Source organism: Zingiber officinale, chromosome 2B (assembly GCF_018446385.1).
Source record: "Zingiber officinale cultivar Zhangliang chromosome 2B, Zo_v1.1, whole genome shotgun sequence".
NCBI classification, from domain to species: Eukaryota; Viridiplantae; Streptophyta; class Magnoliopsida; order Zingiberales; family Zingiberaceae; genus Zingiber; species Zingiber officinale.
The window spans coordinates 131634510-131655676 of NC_055989.1; positions in this window are offsets into that span (position 1 = coordinate 131634510).

Here is a 21167-nt window from a genome sequence, read left to right on the forward strand (position 1 = left end):
ATGGGGGAAAATTTAAAAACCATAATTTTAGTAAACTTTGTCTCAAAAACGGATATCATCACGAATTTTCGTGTCCGAAAACCCCCCAACAAAATGGAATTATAGAAAGAAAAAATAGAACCCTACTTGAAGCTTCCAGAACTATGCTAAATGAATATAATCTACCTAAATATTTTTGGGCAGAAGCTGTCAGCACAGCCTGCTATGTGCAAAATAGAACAACACTAAATAAAACACACAATAAAACCCCTTTTGAAATTTACTATAACAAACAACCTAATATAAAATATTTTAGAGTATTTGGGTGCCCAGTCTTTATCCTAAACACAAGAGAACATTTAGGAAAATTCACTTCAAAAGTAGAAAATGGAATTTTTGTAGGTTACTCCCTAAATAGTAGGGGCTATAGAGTTTATAATAAGGTTATCTTAAGGATTGAAGAGACTACCAATGTGAAATTTGAAGAATCCAATGAAAACCTAGAACAAACTCAACTACAACCAATTGAATTTATTCAAGAAAACAATTCTGAAGGAACCAATCAACCCCTAAATCATGAAGAAGAAGATCAACCTCAAGAGAATCAACATCCTAGAACTATAAAAGTCAACCTGAATCATCCAACTGATCAAATAATTGGTGACCCAGACCTAAGGGTTCAAACTAGGTCATCCTTTAGAAATCTAAGCCAAATATCATTAATCTCAAAAATTGAACCCAAAACCATAGCTGAATCCCTACTTGACCTAGACTGGGTCATAGCTATGCAAGAAGAACTAGCTCAATTTGAGCGTAATGAAGTTTGAGACTTAGTACCACCACCGAAAAACAAGAAAGTAATACAAACAAAATGGGTATTTAGAAACAAACTAAGTGAAACTGGGGAAATTACTAGAAATAAAGCCAGACTAGTTGCTAAAGGGTTTAGTCAAGTAGAAGGACTTGACTATGATGAGACTTATGCCCCGGTAGCCAGATTAGAGTCCATTAGAATGTTACTTAGCTATGCAGCCCACAAAGGGTTCAGATTATATCAGATGGACGTTAAATCTACGTTCCTAAATGGACTAATAAAAGAAGAAGTCTACGTAAGACAACCACCTGGGTTTGAAAATCTAGAACACCCTGACTATGTCTACAAATTAAAAAAGACTTTATATGGACTTAAACAGACACCTAGGGCATGGTATGAAAGACTAACTTCTTATCTAATCTCTAAAGGGTTCAACCAAGGTCAAATTGACCCTACCTTATTTGTCAAGTTAATAAAAAAAGATATTTTTATAGCCCAAATCTACGTAGATGATATAATCTTTGGTTCAACAAATTTAAAATTTTTAGATGAATTTACAAGCCTAATGGAACACGAGTTTGAAATGAGTCTAGTAGGTAAATTAACCTATTTTTTAGGATTACAAATCAAACAAACAAATGAAGGAAATTACATTTTTCAACAAAAATACACTAAGGAATTACTTAAGAGATTTGGAATGGAAAATACTAAAGAGATAAAAATACCTATGGCAGTGAACACAATCTTAGATGATGACCCCAATGGAAAACCAGTTGATTTAAAATACTATAGGAGTGTCATAGGTAGCCTACTATACTTAACTGCAAGTCGACTAGATATTTTATTTGCAGTTAGTATGTGTGCTAAATATCAAACCTGTGCTAAAGAATCTCATTTGACTCAAGTCAAAAGAATCTTTAGATACCTTAAAGGAACAACAAATGTAGGAATTTGGTATCCCATAACCAATAACTTTGAATTGTTAGGATATTCTGACTCTGATTATGCCGGGTGCAAATTAGACCGCAAAAGCACAAGTGGTGGGTGTCAACTATTGGGTCCATCACTTGTCAGCTGGTTTAGTAGAAAACAACACTGTGTTGCTCTATCCACAACCGAGTCAGAATATATAGCTATAGGAGAGTGCGTTGCATAATTATTATGGATGATGCACACCCTAAAAGATTTTAACTTAAACCTTACAAATGTAAAAGTTTTAATTGATAATATTAGTTCAATTAACCTAACAAAAAATTCAGTGCATCATTCCCGAACTAAACACATTGAAATTAGGCATCACTTTATCAGGGATCATGTTACTAAAGGTGATATTGAACTCAAATACATTGAGTCCATGTCAAATTTAGCAGATATATTCACAAAACCATTCCCTGAAAGTTAATTTAGCAATCTACATAGAAAATTAGGGATGTGTTTTATAGACTAGGATTTTCATAATTGTTTTCAAAAATGATTGTTTTAAATCCTAGGTTAAAATTATTTTATTTTTCAAAACTTTCCTATTTGTAGAATTTCAAAAAGATATTTAGCCTCAGACTAGGTCAATCCAGTAGAAATCATGTTCCCCTAGGATTAGCATTTGAGCATCTCACCAACACCCTATGTTTTCCTTGCTTGTGATTGACAAACATAGGAAGGGGTGAGATGCATAGGCAAATTGTCTGGACTTAAGATGCATATTTCAGTGCATCGACATAAGTCTGGGCATTAAATACAAAACAGACATTGATCAAGTTAAGTTATTCAGTTTAGTTAAACACTAACTGATTACAATGCACTTAACTTGACTAACCAAGTAAAAGCTACTACTATCTTCTGATAGTCAGTAAGTACCTAATTGGTTAGACAGCTATTTTGAATGTTAGGTTTAGGGGGAGGATTAAATCAACCTACTTTCATAATTAGCACCAAAATTTCTCCACTTTAAAAATAATGTCTTTTCTCAAATTTTTTTTTATCAGTTTTGAGATTGAATTTTATAAACCAAGGTTTTGAAAATTGAAGCTTTTACAAACTTAATATTGAAAAATCTTAATCAGTTTTGAAAAGTAGATTTTTCAAACTTAGTGTTGAAATTGTTTAAAACTTATGTTTAAATATTTTTTATAACTCTATTTTTAAAAACTAGCTTTTACAAAAGTAAGGGTTTAAATTGGATCTTATAAACTAAGATTTTGAAAATTGAAAACTCAGTTTTAATTAGTTTTGCAAAGTTTTTTTGTCTTGAAACTTTGGTTTAAAAACTCATGTGTGAAAAGTGTTTCAAAATTGAAACTCATTTTGAAAATTTAAACCTTGATCTTGAAACTTTGGTTTTAAAAACTCATGTTTGAAAACTTAATTTCTTGAAATTTGAAACTTAAACACTTATGTTTGAAAATTAGACTATCTAAACTTAACTTCCCTAAACTTATACTTGAATATTAGCTTTTAAAAACTTTCTCTTTGAGTTGGCAAATTCATTTAATTTTGCAAAAATTATCTTTAAAAAATTACTCAAAATATACTAAGTTATATTGCTAAATTAGGTATTTTTCAAAACTCAGTTATGTTACAAAAGTTAAGTTACTATATGGTGAAATTTAAAACTCCCCCAAGTTGACTTGACATCATTTCTTACAATTTTTACTTTGTCTGTACTCTGTATTGTTGCTTACTTGATTTATGCCCTTATTTGATGAATGCCAAAGGGGGAGGGATAGGTGGTTAAGTTAGAGCAACAAAATGTCAAATTTAAAAAATTAAAAACTAACTTAAACCTTAAAAATCATGCTTGGTTTTTGCATATCTTTTCACTAACTTAACCAGGTAGTCATTCCATAAAAAAGGGGGAGATTGTTGGTGCGGTTAGCACTAACGGTCTAACTCAGGTTTTGATAAATGACAAATTACGTTAAGTTAGGTTTGTCGTTATCTAACACTTTGACTGAGTGTGCATGCGAAGTCCAGACAGGTCGACGGGCTGACCGGATGTCTGGCACGAAGTCCAAGCGGGTCGATGGGCTGACCGGACGCTTGGCACGAAGTCCAAATGGGTTGACGGATAGACCGAACATTTGGCAGGAAGTCCAAGCGGGTCGACCGGCTGATCGGACGCTTGGCACGAAGTCCAGCTAGGTCGACGGGCTGACCGGATAGCTGGCGAGAAGTCCAGACAGGTCGAAGGGCTGACCGAACGTCTGGCAGGTGAGTAAAGGTAAGTCACTAGAAGGGAGTGACTATGAGGACGCATTCCCGGGAAGAGAACATTAGGCGTCGATCCGGCTTAGATCCATTTCGGATATCTAAGTCGAGATCGTGACTAGATTCCGGTCTCGGAAAGACGAAATCTAAGTCATACTCTTTATGTTGAACTTATAAACTGTGCTAACACTTTGTTTTGCAGGATACACATTATATATTTGCCTCAGACTAACCTTGTCTTGCAGGAGAAAGACTTTCTGGAGAAAGGTGGTCCGGGCGCCCGGAGGCAAATGTTATCCAGGACATGACGTCGACATATGGAGCTCGCTGGTTGGGACTACCACGTCACACCAGGTGCCCGGAAGGGATCTAGGGCGCCCCGAGCCTCCTATATAAGGAGGGTCAAAGGCGGAGCTCAAAACAACAACTCTGATTTGACGATCTGCTCTCCTGCCTCCTACGACGTTGCGACGCCACTCCGACAAAGCTTCGATTTCTTTATTATTGCTCTATTGTCGGTATTTTACTTCTATCAATTCTTGTACTTAACTCTTTTGTAATTATTACTTGAATTGATAGTGATTGCCCAATGAAAGTACTCAACGAGTACGGACCTTGGAGTAGGAGTCAACACAGGCTCCGAACCAAATAAAAAGGTTCTGTGTTAGCATTGTTTTACTTTTCCGCTGCGCCTACTCTCGATGAATTTTTGTAATCGATATTCACCCCCCTCTATCAAACGATCATAATCCAACAACACCAATAGCTTCAACGGTCCATATATAGACTAAAGTAAGCATCCAGGAGTTGGAATATCTATTTTTATGAGAGGATCAAAGAGTTTGATTTCTCATAAAATCCAGACGAACCTTGTGTGTATCAAAAGGTTAGTGGGAGTGTAGTCATATTCCTAATATTATATGTTGATGACATATTACTTATAGGAAATGATGTGCTAGTTTTACAGTCAATAAAAGTTTGGTTTGTTGGATCGAGAAGCGCTAGAAGGGGGGTGAATAGTGCTTGTGGCTTTCACTTTTCATATTTGGAAAATGTTCGAGTAATGCAGCGGAATAAAACAGAAAATAATCGCAAACACAAGTTATTTACTTGGTTCGGAGCCTAGGACGACTCCTACTCCAAGGCCCACGCTCGTTGAGCGTTTACGTTGGGCAACAACTATAATAGCGTTAAAGTGTTTACAAATGAAGTAAAATCGACAGTAGTAAAATATACCAACGATAAACAAGAAATAGCAGTCTTGAAGCTCCAAGTCGTCGACGTCAAGTTGAGGCTTTCTCGGAACGTTCTTTGATCAGCAACATGAAGAAGATCACTTGGAATTGTTGTTTTTCTAGCTGCTGGTCGAAGAAGCCTTAAATAGGTTGTTGAGGGTGCCTCCAAGTCCTCATGGAAGCGCCTCAAACCAAAATCCTATCCCTGGTTTTGCGCTGTCGATAAGCCTTCGCAGCCCGCTGTTTAGCCTCCTAAGGGCGCCTTCATCATCCACTGAAGGCACCTTCAACCAGCAGTCCAGGGCATCTCCAAGCTCCATGGAGGCGCCTCCAGCTCCTCTGCGCAACCAACTTCTGTCTTGCACCCGAGGCACCTCCAAGCTCCATGGAGGGCGCCTCGGGTACTGTTCATCCGAGGTAAAAGTGTCTCTTTCGTCCCTGCAAGATGTGTTAGTCCACAAAACAATCACATACCCTGTAAGACAAAGTTAGCACACATATAAATATATGAATATGAAAGTTTGACATTCACGGACTGTCTGGTTCTGACTTTGGATTTCTGATCGAAAATCCTAGGTCGAACCGACGCTTACTGTTCCCTCTTTCGAGGAACGCGCCCTCACCCACTCCTCTCAGGAGAAGTTACCTGATGTCAGTCTGGTCCTCCAGACCGACTAGACTTTCTGCCTAGGGTTACCACCCCCTAGGACCTAGGGTTACCGCCCCCTAGGGTTTTCTGCCACCTAGGATTACTACCCCCTAGGACCTAAGGTTGTCGTCCCTTAGGGTTTTCCTCCACCTAGGATTACCATCCCCTAGGACCTAGGGTTACCACCCCCTAAGATTTTCCACCTGTCTAACCGCAGTTAGGACTTTCCTGAGAAACCTCATTCACACATGTTAGATAATAAATAATATTAACTTTGAATCCTTTTCCATTATCAAAATCTGGGTTCGATCGTCGGATGCTTCCCGCACCAACATGGTTGTCCATGACATTCTTCATGAAAGACATGGGAAAAGCAACTTACATCCTAGGGATGAAGATCTATATAGATAGACTGAAAAGGTTGCTTGGTCATTCACAGTCGACATATATAGACCTTTTAAAGTCTATGTGCCCATGTACAAAAGACGATAGGATTTGCATGAATAAGATAACTTATGCATCGACAATAAGATCTATCATGTATGTTATGTTATATATAAGGTTCGATGTATCGTATGCTTTGAGTGTTATGAGCCGATACTAATTAGATCCAGGAATGAATCATTAAGCAGCTGTCAAGGCAATCCTTAAGTACTTGAGAAGAACTAAGGAGTTGTTCTTGGTATATAGAGATGGTGATATGATCATACGCGGATATATGAATGCTAGTTTCCAAACGAACAAGGATGACTCTAAGTCCCAGTCCGGATTCATATTCATATTAAATGGAGGTGAAATTAGTTGGAAGAGTTCCAAGTAAGATACTATTACAGATTCTACTTATGAGACAAAATACATTGCAGCTTCGGAAGCAACATAGGAAGCATTTTGGATCAAGAAGTTTGTTACCTAACTTGGTGTGGTTCCATCTACTGTTGAAGTATTACATGTTTACTGTGATAACACTAGAGCCATTGCACAACCAAAGGAACCTAGGTCACATTAGTGATCCAAACACGTGCTTCGCCTCTATCATCTGATTAGGGAGATCATTAGTAGGAAAGAAATATAACTCGAGAAAATTTTCACTGAAAGGAACCTAGCATATCCTTTGACAAAGGCTCTACTACAAAGCAAGTTTGAGAGTCACCTCCATACTTACGGTTTAGGACACCGTGGCGATTGACATTAGGTCAAGTGGAAGTATTAAATTTTGAGGGATGTTCTAAGGCAATCGCCTTATGATTTTACTATTTATTTGATAAATTAAGATTCACTATTTAAGTGCATATTATATGTTTGAATAGTCTTAAACTCATTTACTAAATGTCCGTAATACAATTCATAGCATGAGAGAATTTGTGATTATTGTTGGATCGAGTCGCACGTGAGAGGGGCAGGGGGTGAATCACGTAGTTTTGAAAACTTATTCTTTTTGAATTTTAAAAGATGAGTATGCAGTAGAAAACTAAGAAAATGAACATAATAAAACACGGTCGATTTTACTTGGTTTAGAGCTTTCGGTGACTCCTACTCCAAGACATAGGTCCCGCAAACCTATCGATGGGTAATCCACTAAAATACCTCTTCTGGCACCTCCAGAATAGGAGATCGAGTACAAAGAAGATAGGCAAAGTGTAACACGCTACACTTTCCTTTTTCAGTAATTAAGTACAAGGAAATAACTTCTTTACCAACACGTAAGGATTGAAGTGAAAAATGCTCGTGTGTCGGTGTCAGTCTACCGGTCATGATTAGAAGACCTTGGAGTAGTAGTTAGGCATAGCAGCTTCACAGTAAAGTCATAGCAGGAAGTTGGAGCAGTTGGAACCTCAAATGGGCACGCAGTAGCTCGTATATTAGTTGTGTGTTGATGCTTGGTCGAGACTGGCTTATAAAGGGCATGGAAGGCGCCTTCCATAGCCATTGAAGGCTCCTTTAACATGGTAAATTTGATCCCAACTTCACTGTGCCTTATTTGCGACGGGATCTAAAATTTATCCCTTGGAAGGTGCCTTCCATGAATAGTGTGAAGGCGCCTTCTAATGCTTGAAGGTGCCTTCCATGAACAGTACGAAGGCACCTTCCAATGCTTAAAGGCACCTTCAGGTACTGTTCATCCGAAGGCTTTTTGCTCCTTGCTTTTTGCTCCTTTTACCCTGCAAGTTGTGTTAGTCTAAATCTAAAACATCTAACCTATAAAATAAAGTTAGCACAGTAATAATAAGAAGTAGTAATTAGCTCCTGTCCTCCTAGGACCAGGAACTAGTCAAGGTATCAGAATAGGGACCCAAAATGGACCTAACCTAGACCGACGTCTACTATCCTTTAATCGGGACGCATTCTCACTTAGTCACTCTCTTCTAGTGACTTACCTTTACTTACCCGCTAAACATCTGGTCCTTCAGACCTGTTTGGACTTTCTCTGCCTTGCTTAGTATCTGACCAAGCTGATCTACAAAGACTTGCCTATAACACTGAGTTAGCACTATAGATATAAAATGGTAATGACAAAACATTGTTAGCATTATTAATAATTCACTGGTATGGTCAACCGAAAATCAGTCGATCACATATTACCTAAGGTTTTCTTCCCTTAGGGATGCCCAGCTTCATTCACTAGAACTTCTATTACCTGACTTCACTCACCAGGGCTTCCACCACCTAGCTTCACTCTCTAGGGTCCAGCTTCACTCATCAGGACTTTCACTATATAACTTCACTCATTAGGGCTCGGCTTCACTCACCAAGACTTCCAGTACCTAGCTTCAGTCACTAGGGCCCGACTTCACTCATCAGAACTTTCACTACCTAGCTTCACTAACTAGGGCCTAGCTTCACTCACCAGGACTTCCCCTTGCCTAACCTTTGATTAGGACTTACTTTTGCTAGTCATCTAGTCTTGACTAGACTTTTCTCTTTCAAACATTAAGTCATGTTTGGATTAACCCTTGGTCAAATTGACCAGACTAAGGTATATTGTCAAATATCGAAACCCTAAAGGTTGATTGCACCAACAATCTTCTCTTTTTTGATGTTTGACAATTTTCTTAAGTTAGGTTTAGGTCTTTAAGGGTTAATTCTTAAAGTTTGTGAGATTCAAAAAGTTTGGGAGATTAAAAATATTCTTAACTTTTCTAACTTAAGATCTTAACTTTTCTAACTTAAGATCACTTTCCCCCTTTGACACACATCAAAAAGACATAACATGAAGGTTACTCTCCATTAGGTTTTGCACCAACAATAATATTTGAAAGACATAAGTAAGTGTTTCAAAAACATTAAGATGTAATTTTCCAGAGTAGTTGTTAAAGGGGACTTTCAAAATAAATATTCAAGGCGGTGTTGTAGACTAGTTTCTAAAGTTGGTTTTTAAGTTAAGTTTTAAGCAACTTTTGACATTCAATTTTCAAAATATTTTTGAAAAGAAAAAAAAAATCTTCTAGTATTTTTCAAAGATATGTTGTACATAATTTTCAAACATAAACTTTTATAAGAATTTTGCAAAATATTTTTCATGGTATTTTCAAAGAAATATTCTAAATAATGTTAAGAACTAAGAGTTTTGCAAAAGAGTATTTCTTAAAAGATTTTCAAAATAATTTTAAATGGAGTTTCACATATTTGTAAAACTGATTTTGGAAAGAATTTTGTAAATTATGTTTAATCTTTCAATCAGGACTCTCCCTTAGGAATCCTTGTTAACTATAAGGAAAACTTTCTATATGTCTAGGGAGTTGGATCCAAATTAAAAGAATATTTAAGCTATCTTTAGAATATTTTTAAAAAGATATTTCAAAATAATTTCAAAAGTTTGAAAGAAAAATATTTTTTAAATATTTTTGTTAAAGAATTTTCAAAGTAATTTTTAAAAATAAATTTCACAAGGATTTAAAAATACTTTGTTGATTAAATTTTTCTTTCAAATAAGCCTCCCCTAAATTTGACACTTCTGGAAATCCTTATTAACCACCTATGTGTTTGGGGGTCTACAAGTTTATGGTTGACTTTAAAAGATCAAGTCACTAAGTGTTGGTCAACAATTATTTTAAAGAGTGTATAATAATTATAATCATGACTCAATTTTCTTTTTCTAGCATCTCAACTATTCTAGATTTTCAAACAGGGTAATCTTATGTGTTTAGAGAGATATTTAATGTTATTATCTAAGGTAGACATAATTTGTTTTTTTTTGTTTTTAACTTAAATAATCTAAAATTAACCATGAATTTGATTAATTAATGTCTTGAATCATTAATTAATCATGGATTATTTAGTTATTTTGAATTTAGAAATAGAATTTTAGATTAATCTTGAGTTGTATTTAAGTTAAGTCTAATATTGCTTTCATATTAACTAATTAATGAATAGATCATATGTTAATGTATTATTTCTGATTAACTTATTAATTAGGATTAACTATAATTTAATCTTAATTTGAATTAATAAATAAGTTACAATTATTTTTTATTTAATAGTAAACATTGAATTAATTATTGAAAGTAATTAATTTTATTCAGTTGATTAATTTACATTAGTATTGGTTTGATTAATTGATTAGAATAATTAAAATTCATATTATTAAATTAGGATTAACTAATTAAAATTTGAGTTAATTGATTGTTACTTGAATTTAGATAAGTTGATAAAATTTGAAATAATTAACTAAGATAAACATTTATTGAAGTTCAAATTTAATTTATGTTTTATTTAATTAAGTTTAAGTTTTAAGTTTTAATTTTAAGTTGATTATTCCTTGAATCAAGATTTATGTTAAGTTAATTAAATTAATTAAACTTTAAATTTATGATTTCATTAACGTTTTTTTTAAAACAAATTTTAAAGATTTTTAAAAGGATTTTAAAAGAATTTTTAAAAGTAATTTTTAAAATATTTTTAAAAGGATTTTAAAAAGAATTTTTAAAAGATTTTAAAAAGAATTTTTAAAATAATTTCCAAAAGGATTTTTAAAATAATCTTTTAAATATTTTTAAAGTAATGTAATATGTTAACATATGTTTAATTCAATTTTGATTTTAGGGTTAAATTAAATTAATATAGGTATTTAATTTAATTTAATTTATTATAATTTAATTTTAGATTAATTTAATTTATTTTATTTTAATTTATTTTATAATTTGAATTTGAATTAAATTCTTAGTCATCTCACTCAATCTATATTTTTAATGAGGGAATCCTATAATATTGTGAGATCAATTAGGTTGAATTTTAGGATTGAGTTTAACTTTGTGTTAGATTTAAGTTTAGCTTTGGGTTCAACAAATAGATATTCTTTGGATAAACTTTCTAAGCTGTGGTGATCCACCTGAACATCATTAGAGTAACAACACCTTCAAAAAATTTTAAATAGTTCTATCCATTGAACTTAATACAAAACTATGGTCTAACCAGTTAGGATTCGTAAGGGATAGCTTCAGTTAGTTCCACTAAGCCAAATACACCAGGTCGATGTCATATCTTCCTAGACATGTATAGATAGAGTTTTCCTAACCTACTATCATCCAAAACTTCATCAGTATCATTGATCAAGTTAAACTTTTGTCTCTTTTTAGACTAGTCATAATTACCCATCCAGACAAGTTTATTGATTTTGGAGGTGTCAACTAGTTTGAAGTCTCCCCCTGAATATATTCAGGGGTTTTAGGTTTTGGGTTTGTATCGATTTTATTTTATTTTTATTAATTAGTTTCATAATTAAAAAATACTTGATTATAACTTTATTTGTGAAGTTTAAGTTTTAAATTTGATTTAGACTAGTAACCCAAGTCTAAATTTTGTATGTTAATAAAGTCATTAATAATTTTTTCTAGTTTATTAAGTTTATCTTTCAAAAACTTGTTTTTTTTTCTATCCTTCTAACGTTTGAAGATAAATTTTTAAACTTTAAAACATTATACGATTACTTTGAGTTGTTCTTATTTAGATTTGAGTTAACTTTATTAGTTAAATTGTTTGAGTTAATTGATTTGTTTAAGTGAGCAAGCATATCTAATTCTTGGGGAGAGTCTATACTTGAGCAATAGTGATTGTCTAAGTTATTAACACATATAAAAAAAAATAGGATTTTCATTTACTGTAAACTTGCTAACCTTTGCTCCCCCTGAATCCATGGGTCTTCTTTCTGGGCATTGATGTTTGTAGTGACTCATCTGTCTGTACTTGAAACATTGGATGTGCTCCTTCCCTTGCTGTACTTTTCATATTGATTTCTACTTTGCCTCTGGTTATATGGTTTGAGTCTTATAAGTGAGGCACTTACTTTTGTAATGTCCTCTTTTATTGCACTTAAAACATGTTATATAATCTTTAACTTTTAAATTTACAAATTTACCTTTTAAATCCTTGTTAGGATTCTCCTCATCCATCATCATTTCAGATTCAGATTCTGACTTTTGTTCTGACTATGATTCATGAAGCTGGTTTGGTCTGATTCTCCTAAGTCTGGTTCTGAGGATGACTCTGGAGATTTAGATTCAGATCCGAGCTTGAGTTCGACTTGATCTTCTAGTTGTGACGCATCCTCGTGAAGTTCGTTCAGCCAGGTCCAAAAGTCGTAGACATATTTGAATTCTCTGATTCTGCACACAATTTTATTAGGCAATAACTCTAAAATAAAGTTTATTACATTTTGGTTTGCTTCCAAATTTTAAGTGGTTCTTTTCAAGCCATTGAAGGCGCCTTCCATGAATAGTATGAAAGTGCCTTCCAATGCTTAAAGGCGCCTTCGGGTACTGTTCATTCGAAGTTTTTTTTGCTCCTTTTGCCCTGTAAGTTGTGTTAATCTAAATCTAAAACATCTAACATGTAAAACAAAGTTAGCACAGTGATAATAAGAAGTAGTAATTAGCTCATGTCCTCCTATGACCAAGAACTAGTCAAGGTCTCAGATTAGGGATCCAAAGTAGACCTGACCTAGACCGACGCCTACTATCCCTCAATCGGGTCGCGTCCTCATTTAGTCACTCTCCTCTAGTGACTTACCTTTGCTTACCCACTAAATATCTGGTCCTTCAGACCTGTTTGGACTTCCTCTAGCCTTGCTTAGTATCTGACCAAGCTGATCTACTAAGACTTGCCTGCAACATTGAGTTAGCACTATAGATATAAAATGGTAACAACAAAATAGTGTTAGTATTATTAATAATTCACTGGTCCAATCGACCACGCGTGGTTGACTGAAAACCAGTCGATCACATATTACCTAAGGTTGCCTTCCCCTAGGGATGCCCAGCTTCACTCACTAAGACTTCCATTACCTGACTTCAGTCACCAAGACTTCCACCACCTAGCTTCACTCACTAGGGCTCGGCTTCACTCACCAAGACTTCCACTGTTGGAACCCCAAAGGTTGTTTTGATGTGATCAATAAGTTAAGTTAGGTCATGTGATATTTTAACCTTGTGTCTAAGTGCACAGGAGCTTAGGAGCACAGAGAGTCGAGCGGAAGACGCAGCTACCGAGAAGGACAGCACGGGAGAGTGTGTCTGAGGGACGAGGTGCTGCGGAATAGTACATCAGCGGACGAGAAGGAAGCGTGCGGTGTTTCCGAGGGACGAGAAGTCGGAGTGGAAGATTACTCGGGGAGAAAGAGACGCAGCTAGCGAGAAGGTCGGCACGGGGTGCGACCGAGGGATGAAAAGCTGCGAATGAGTATGCTGGCGGACGAGAAGGAAGCACGCGACAATTCCGAGAGACGAGAAGCTAGAGCGAAAGCCTGCTCGAAAAGGCCGAAATTGGGTTTGGGTGAGCCTTATTTCAGTTGGATGAAATCACCCAAGCGAGCGGAGTCGGAGAGGAAGACCCGGACCGAGGCGAGCAGCACCAGAGTAGAGGGCCCGGATCAAAAGTCAACAAAGTTGACTTTTGTGATCCGGGCGCTCGGAACTATTCCGGACGCCCAGAGTTGGATTTGACCAGGATCGCGTCAAACACAATTCGTTGCGAAGGGGATAAAATTTTATCCCCTTCCAGGCGCCCCGACCAAGGCTATAAATACAACCTTAGTCCAGAAGTTTTAAATCAATTCAAAACAAGCAATTATCATTTCCAACACTTATGTGCTTCATTTCTAGTTTAGCTTCTTTATTTTCTATGCTTAAATGTTGTAAGAGGTTTTTCCACCCGAAAGGAGATATCTATTGCACTTCAATTTCCTTGGATTAACAATCTCTCCGGTTGTAACTAAGTAAATACTTGTGCCTCTTTCTTTTGTTATTTTCTGTTTGTTTTCTTTATACAAGTGTTAGTTTAAGAAGTACGAGAAGGGTTTGTGTTTTAATTTTTGCAGGGTTATTCAACCCCCCTTCTAGCTGGCCCAGCGGTCCCAACATTCCACTACCTAACTTCATACACTAGGGCTCGACTTCACTCACCAGGACTTCCACTATCTAGCTTCACTCACTAGTGTCCAACTTCACTCACTAGGACTTCCACTATCTAGCTTCACTCACTAGGGCCCAGCTTCACTCACCAAGACTTCCACTACCTAGCTTTACTCACTAGGGCATAACTTTACTCACCAAGACTTTCATTATCTAACTTTACTCACTAGGACCTGGCTTCACTCACCAGGACTTACCCTTGCTAGTTATCTAGTCCTGACTAGACTTTTTTCTTCCAAACATAAAGTCATATTTGGATCAACCTTTGGTTAAATTGGCTAGACTAAGGTACATTGTCAAACATCAAACCCCTAAAGGCTGATTACACCAACAATTATCTCTACATGTGCAATTATAAAAGTATTGAAATTTCCTTAGTCATCGAATTGGTGCATTTGGACATCATCAATTCTATAAGACTAACACAGGTTATACTCCTTGGTTCAGCCAAGCAGCTATTTTTCACTAGTTGGAGACATTGGGATGTCGACGAGAGTTAAATTATGGATGTTAGTTATGATAACTAGTTCATTGGAGTGACTTGCTGTAAGATTTCATATGGTTCTCTACATATATGGATGTGTCTGTGAAGTTATTATCGTAGCTCAAGTGCAAGTTTCTTTCGACTTGAGGTATACAAGTCATCTTAGTCATGGAGACTTATACTTTGACATCTTAAGCAAACATCTCTTAGAGGTGTGGACTCGAGATGATTAGGTATAAGTCGAAGTATCCGAAGGTGTTTTGATAGTTCATAAAGGGTTTACTGCTTCTTACGATGAGACGTATACCCTATGGTCACTCGTTAGGTTTATTACTCAAAGTATTTGTCCAAAGTATCACATGTTATGAGTATGAGACTCTTGTACACATGTACGTGTAATTTAAATTCACAGAATGAGAAAGTATTACTTGGGCTAGATGTGATGTAGTCATTCTAGTGGGGGTAGACACATAGACCATGTCCTGAACTAAGTTGGTATAAGACGAGTGAAAGGAATGAGGCACAACTCACTGTAGTTGCTGAAGGGTTTAAAATTAGTTCTGAGATCAACTGTGATTTTTTAGTTAATTGAGGATCATGATGTACTACTAAGTGCCACTCATTATCATTCTATAATTAAGTAGTTAATTATGGACGACCAAGATAAACCGATAACCTATTAGGTCACACACACTATGAGTCTCTAAAAGACGTAAAACAAGTTAAAGAATAAGATTCTTATATCAAGAGATAAATGCTTGGTTGGACCATACATAAGGCAAATATGAAAATATTTGTCGGAATGGAAGCGTGGATGAACTATATCTCTTATGAAAGAGTTGGTCCCTATTTGGTTTAGTCATGAACCAATTTGGTTTAGCCATGAACCAACTATTAGGGATCAGTGACTAACTATAAGGGGGGTTGAATAGCTTGGTCACCCCCAAGTCAATTGCTTCTCTTCAAATCGTTAGTTGCGTAATAGAATAAAACTAAAACAAAGAAAGCAATAAGAAAACAATCAAAATCTAACACATTTCCTTTTACATGGTTTAGAGATTACTTGCTCCTACTCTACGGCTTGTCCTTGAGATGGACGAACCCTCAATCCTTCAATGGATTAGCCCTCGACAAACTCCGGCTAACTCATGTAGTTCCTTGTGGATGAAGAAACCTCACCACAACTCTCACAAGAACTCATGAGAAGCTAGGGCACTTGGAAGACTACTAATAGGGGTTAACCACCTCTATTTCGTCAACCATTGTCAGGCACCCCAATCTCCATTATATAGAGCTTGGAGAAAATAGCCAAGCTGATCATACCGTTACTAGTCGACTGGTGTCAGGACCAGTCAACTGGTCCTCTGTGGAATTCGACCGTTACAACCCCAACGACTCGATACCAGTCGATTGGTGTTAAGACCAGTCGACTGGTCCACTTCGGTTGAGACAACAGAAACATTCTGTTCTCCCCAGCTCGACCACCAGTTGACTGGTACATACACCAGTCAATTGGTAAAACCCTAAACCTAGGGTTTCCCTTCCCTAGTACATTTCTCTCACACTTGGACCCTAATGATGTTGGGTTCATCGGGCAGCGAAAACCGCTTTTTCGCGTCGCGGAAACCCCGAGTCACCCAAAGCCATGGATCTCGTGCAAAGATTCGTAAACAAAATTTTCGAAAAACCTTTTTCTTGTACGAGTTTGTAAAAACTTTAGATCTACACTAAAGTTAAGATCATTACCCTTGTAGCGAAGCCCTTCGCGTTCCCGCTTGTCCAAGATGTCGCCGGATCTCTAGTTGTCAAAGTAGACAACCTCTATATGTATCCACACGGACACAAGTAGAAGGAGATGACCAAAACACAAGGTGTGCTAGCACCAATGGAGTGTTCGGCCAAGGAATGGGAGAAGGAGAAGAGAGAGCACCCAAGGGAGAAGAAGAGTGAATGAATCAATGAGAGGAAATTCAAAAAACCCCTTAGCCATCAAGTGGCCGGCCACTCTAGGAGGTGTAACCCCCACATTAATTCCAATTAATGTGGAGACCATTAAGAGTTGTAACCCCCATGAGGTGGCACTCTAGGATGATGTGGATCAACACTATTGGTCCACATCTTGCCACCTCACTAAATGACATGGCAACAAGTGTAACCTCCTCATTTAATGTGGGCCGACCACATTAAATGCTATGGAGGCTTGTAACCTCCATGAGGTGGCACACATTGATGATGTGGAGCAATCCTATTGGTCCACATCTTGCCAACTCACTAGTGATGTGGCAAAAAATCAAGTCAAACATGACTTTTTCTCTTCCTCTCAAATCAAGTCAAACTTGATCAAATCTCTCTCATGGTTGATCTAATCCAACCATATGATTCAAGCCAACTTAATATAATGAATCTAATTCATTAAATTAAGTTGATTTAATGAGTCATAATCTAAATTAGACTCATTGAATACATGAATCAACTTGAGTCCAACTCAATTAGCCCAATTTGGATTACTCTTAATCCAATATGATTCATCAAATGAATCTAATCCTCTTGGTTCATCATATGAACCAAATCTCCATCTAATTGTCCTTAGTGTGTGACCCTATAGGTTCTTGTAACGTTGGCAATGCCCTAAACCCATTTAGGAGCATAAGTAATGAGCGGTATCTAGCAACACATCATTACTACCCAAGTTACAAGAATGTCGAGATCCGACATCACCTTGTGACTACCAATTGTGACTCCTCACAAAATATGACAAATGTCCTTCTATCCTTGACATCTAGATTGATCAATGTGAGGCATAGACCGTGTCATCCTCTAATCAATCTAAATCTTGAACTCCAAGTAGACTCACTCGATCAAATGAGCTCAACATCTCATGTTGACTCATTTGGGCATGGTCATTCACTTCGTGGTCTAACTCTATCAAGAATATTGATGTCGCTCCCGTCATATGGGAGGGATAGATCTCATCTACATCACTCACATCCCTCTGCATAATTTATTACATACCCAGTAATCGCCTTTATAGTCCACCCTGTTACGGGTGACGTTTGACGAAACCAAAGTACATAACTCCTTATGTAGGGATCCATGGTGACTTCAGGTCAAAGGACTAATAGTCATACTAATAGCCACATGAGAAAGTATATGACACTCATATAACGATCCATGATACTTTCTCATGGCGGGTCATTCAGTATACATTCTCTAATGCATACCCATGTGTCAGCTTGATATCTCTATATCCATGACTTGTGAGATCAAGTCATCGAGCTGACCTACATGCTAGTCTTATTGTATTAACATTGTCCCTGAATGTTAATACTCGACTAGGAATGATTTAGAGTAGTGTTCCCTATATCATCTCATTATCGATTCAACCAATCGATTGATATAGGTAAGAACCTTCTACTCTAGAACGTTACTATACTTATTTTATCTGGCACTAATACAAATAAGCATAATAACCAAAAACCAAATGCCTTAATATATATACATGAATATGATATACATGAGTCTATACAATCATCAAATGATTGGCTCTAGGGCTCTAACTAACAAATGACTCACTTGACTCTTCATCACAGTCTTGACCTCTTGCCTTCAAGCCTTCTTCCTTTGGCTCTCATCCCTCGGATGTATTCTGTTGGTACCCCAAGATATTTTTGATGTGATCAAACAAGTTAAGTTAGGTCATGTTGTGTTTAACCTTATGTCTAAGTGTACAGGAACTTAGGAACACAAGACGTCGAGCAAAAGACACAAGTAGCGAGAAGGATGGCACGGGAGAGAGTCGACCGGCTCGGTGCGTCTGAGGGACGAGGTGTTGCGGAAGAGTACACCGGTGGATGAGAAGGGAGTGTGCGGTGTTTCCGAGGGACTAGAAGTCTGAGCGGAAGATTGTTCGAGGAGCAAAAGATGGAGTTGTCAGAGGGATGAAAAGTTGTGGAAAAGTATAAGGGCGGATGAGAAGGAAGCAAACAGCGATTCCGAGGGACGAGAAGCCCGAGCGGAAGTTTGCTCGAGAAGGCCAGAAGTTAGGATCGGGTGAGCCCTATTCCGAATGACCGAAATCACCAACGAGCAGAGCCGGAGCGGGAGATATGGACCGAGGCGAGCGGAATCAGAGCGGAAGACCCGGATGAAAAAAGTCAACTATGTTGACTCTCCTTGTCCGGGCGCCGGACCAGGTCGAGGCGTTGAGACTTGGTCGAGGCGCTTGGAACCAGTTCGGGGCGCCCGAAATCATTCTGGGCGCTCGGAACCATTTCGGGCGCTCGAAACCCAAATTTTATCCTAATCGACGTGGCGTTTGACCGTTGCATCGGGGATAGATTTTTATCTGATTCCAATCCCCTAGAACGCTTCCAGGCGCCCCGAGCAGGGCTATATAAACAACCTTGCTCCCAGAAGCTAAATACAATGAAAAATAGTGAAACAACACTTGTAGACATTTTCTATTTTAGCTTTCTGTTTCTGTGCTGTCATTGCTGTAAAAGAGGCTTCTCTGCCTGAAGGAAAAATTAGTGTGCTTTACTTCCGTGAATTAACAACCTCTCCGGTTGTAACCAAGTAAATTGTCGGTGCCTCTGTCTTTTAGTTTCTTTATCCTTCTTATGTAAGTGTTCTTTTAATTAAGTTATAAGTTCGAGAAAGGTCTTTTTGCTTGATTTGTGTTGGGGATATTCACCCCCCTCTAGCTGGCCTCAGTGTAACGACCCGCCTTCTACTACTAGGCTGTAGGGCGAATCGCTACCCTCGTTCTACACTATACTGTGCGGAAAGCTGGGCTAATTAAAATTTTACTAATTATCTGATTAATGTTAACTCGGACACTAACATTCCGGGTGTACCTTGGAGTTGTACACATGCTAGGGGAGGTATTTATAACTGGTAACACCCTCCGGATCGATCCACAGACCGATCTGCTGATACGGGTACGTCACAAGACCCTGGATCGGTCGGTTGTCCGATCCCGAAGCTACATCGCTTCTGTCCCCAGCTGGATCGGTCTACCGACCGATCCAGGTGTGGCCTGATCGGTCGGCACGACCGATCCAGGTATGTATGGATCGGTCGGCTGACCGATCCAGGCACCTGGAAATCGGGGACTCGCCACTATATTGCACTGGATCGGTCGGCTGACCGATCCGGGAGGATACAGTAGCATACTGGATCGGTCGGCTGACCGATCCAGTGACACAGCCAGGCCCTGATCGGTCCGGAGACCGATCAGAGTCTGATTTCCGACCCGGGAAACTCTGATTTCAGCACTTTGGCGTGCCAAAACCCCACATAACATCTAACTAATGCATCATAACTATTCTAACAACATGTAATAACATTCTAACGACATAAACTAGTAATCTAACTTAACATAAGGCATAGTTTAGGAATTCATGGCAACACACACAACTAAAAGTGCCTAGAACATGTAAACCAAAACCAATAAATAAAGTGCTAAAGTAAATGCTAAAGAGTCTAATGCTCAATTTGCTACGTCCCCTAAGGACCTTTGATTCCAGTTCCATACACACCCACCATCTTTGCATTGCCCTCCAGCTTCCTCTGCTAGTCCATTTTCCTTTTACCTGTGTCTGCAGTATAAGGAAAATAGTATCTGTAAGCCAAAAAGCTTAGTAAGAAACCATCTACCTCACAAAAACATGCGACGATGCAAATATGCTTTGAAATCATGCTGTTTAAAACATATGCTGAATGTACTGAATAAACTAAGCATGGCATGGCATATAAGCATACAATCATGGCATATCTAAAGTTGTACATGAAATCAATGGAGATAATTGAACTAAGCATATAAAAGCTAACTGGAGCTAAACTGATACTGAATTCAAACTCAACTAACAAGACCAATTTTGAGTTTTGAAAACTAATTCGTAATAAGTGAAAATACATAATTATACTATTTTTGGGCCCGGCAACTGTACTTGTTGTGCGCGCATCCCTAACTAGGCCCGGGATTGCAAGTTCCGAATCTAGTAGGGTTTACTAGGTTGTCTGAACCTAGGGACGACTGTGGGAGTCCAACCCAACGGATATCTGATCCTGTACAGTGCTTACTGAAAATAAAATACTGAATGTAGCTAATTACTGTGTAACTTACTGATTCTAGGTTATCTGAACCTAGAGCTAGGTTGTCTAAACCTAGAGGCGACTGTGAGAGCCCACCCATTGGACCGTAGTCCCATATAGCTAAAATAAACTGATTTACTGTTTTAAACGCTTCTAATGCATTTAACTGTACTATCAAAATGCCTAAGCTGCATTTTTACTGATCTAGTTATTTTGTCGAACACTTAGTGTGCCCCAACTCTCCTCTTTATTAGGGTGATCACCTTTAGGCACCCGACAACGTCTACAACCCCAACTGAAGAGG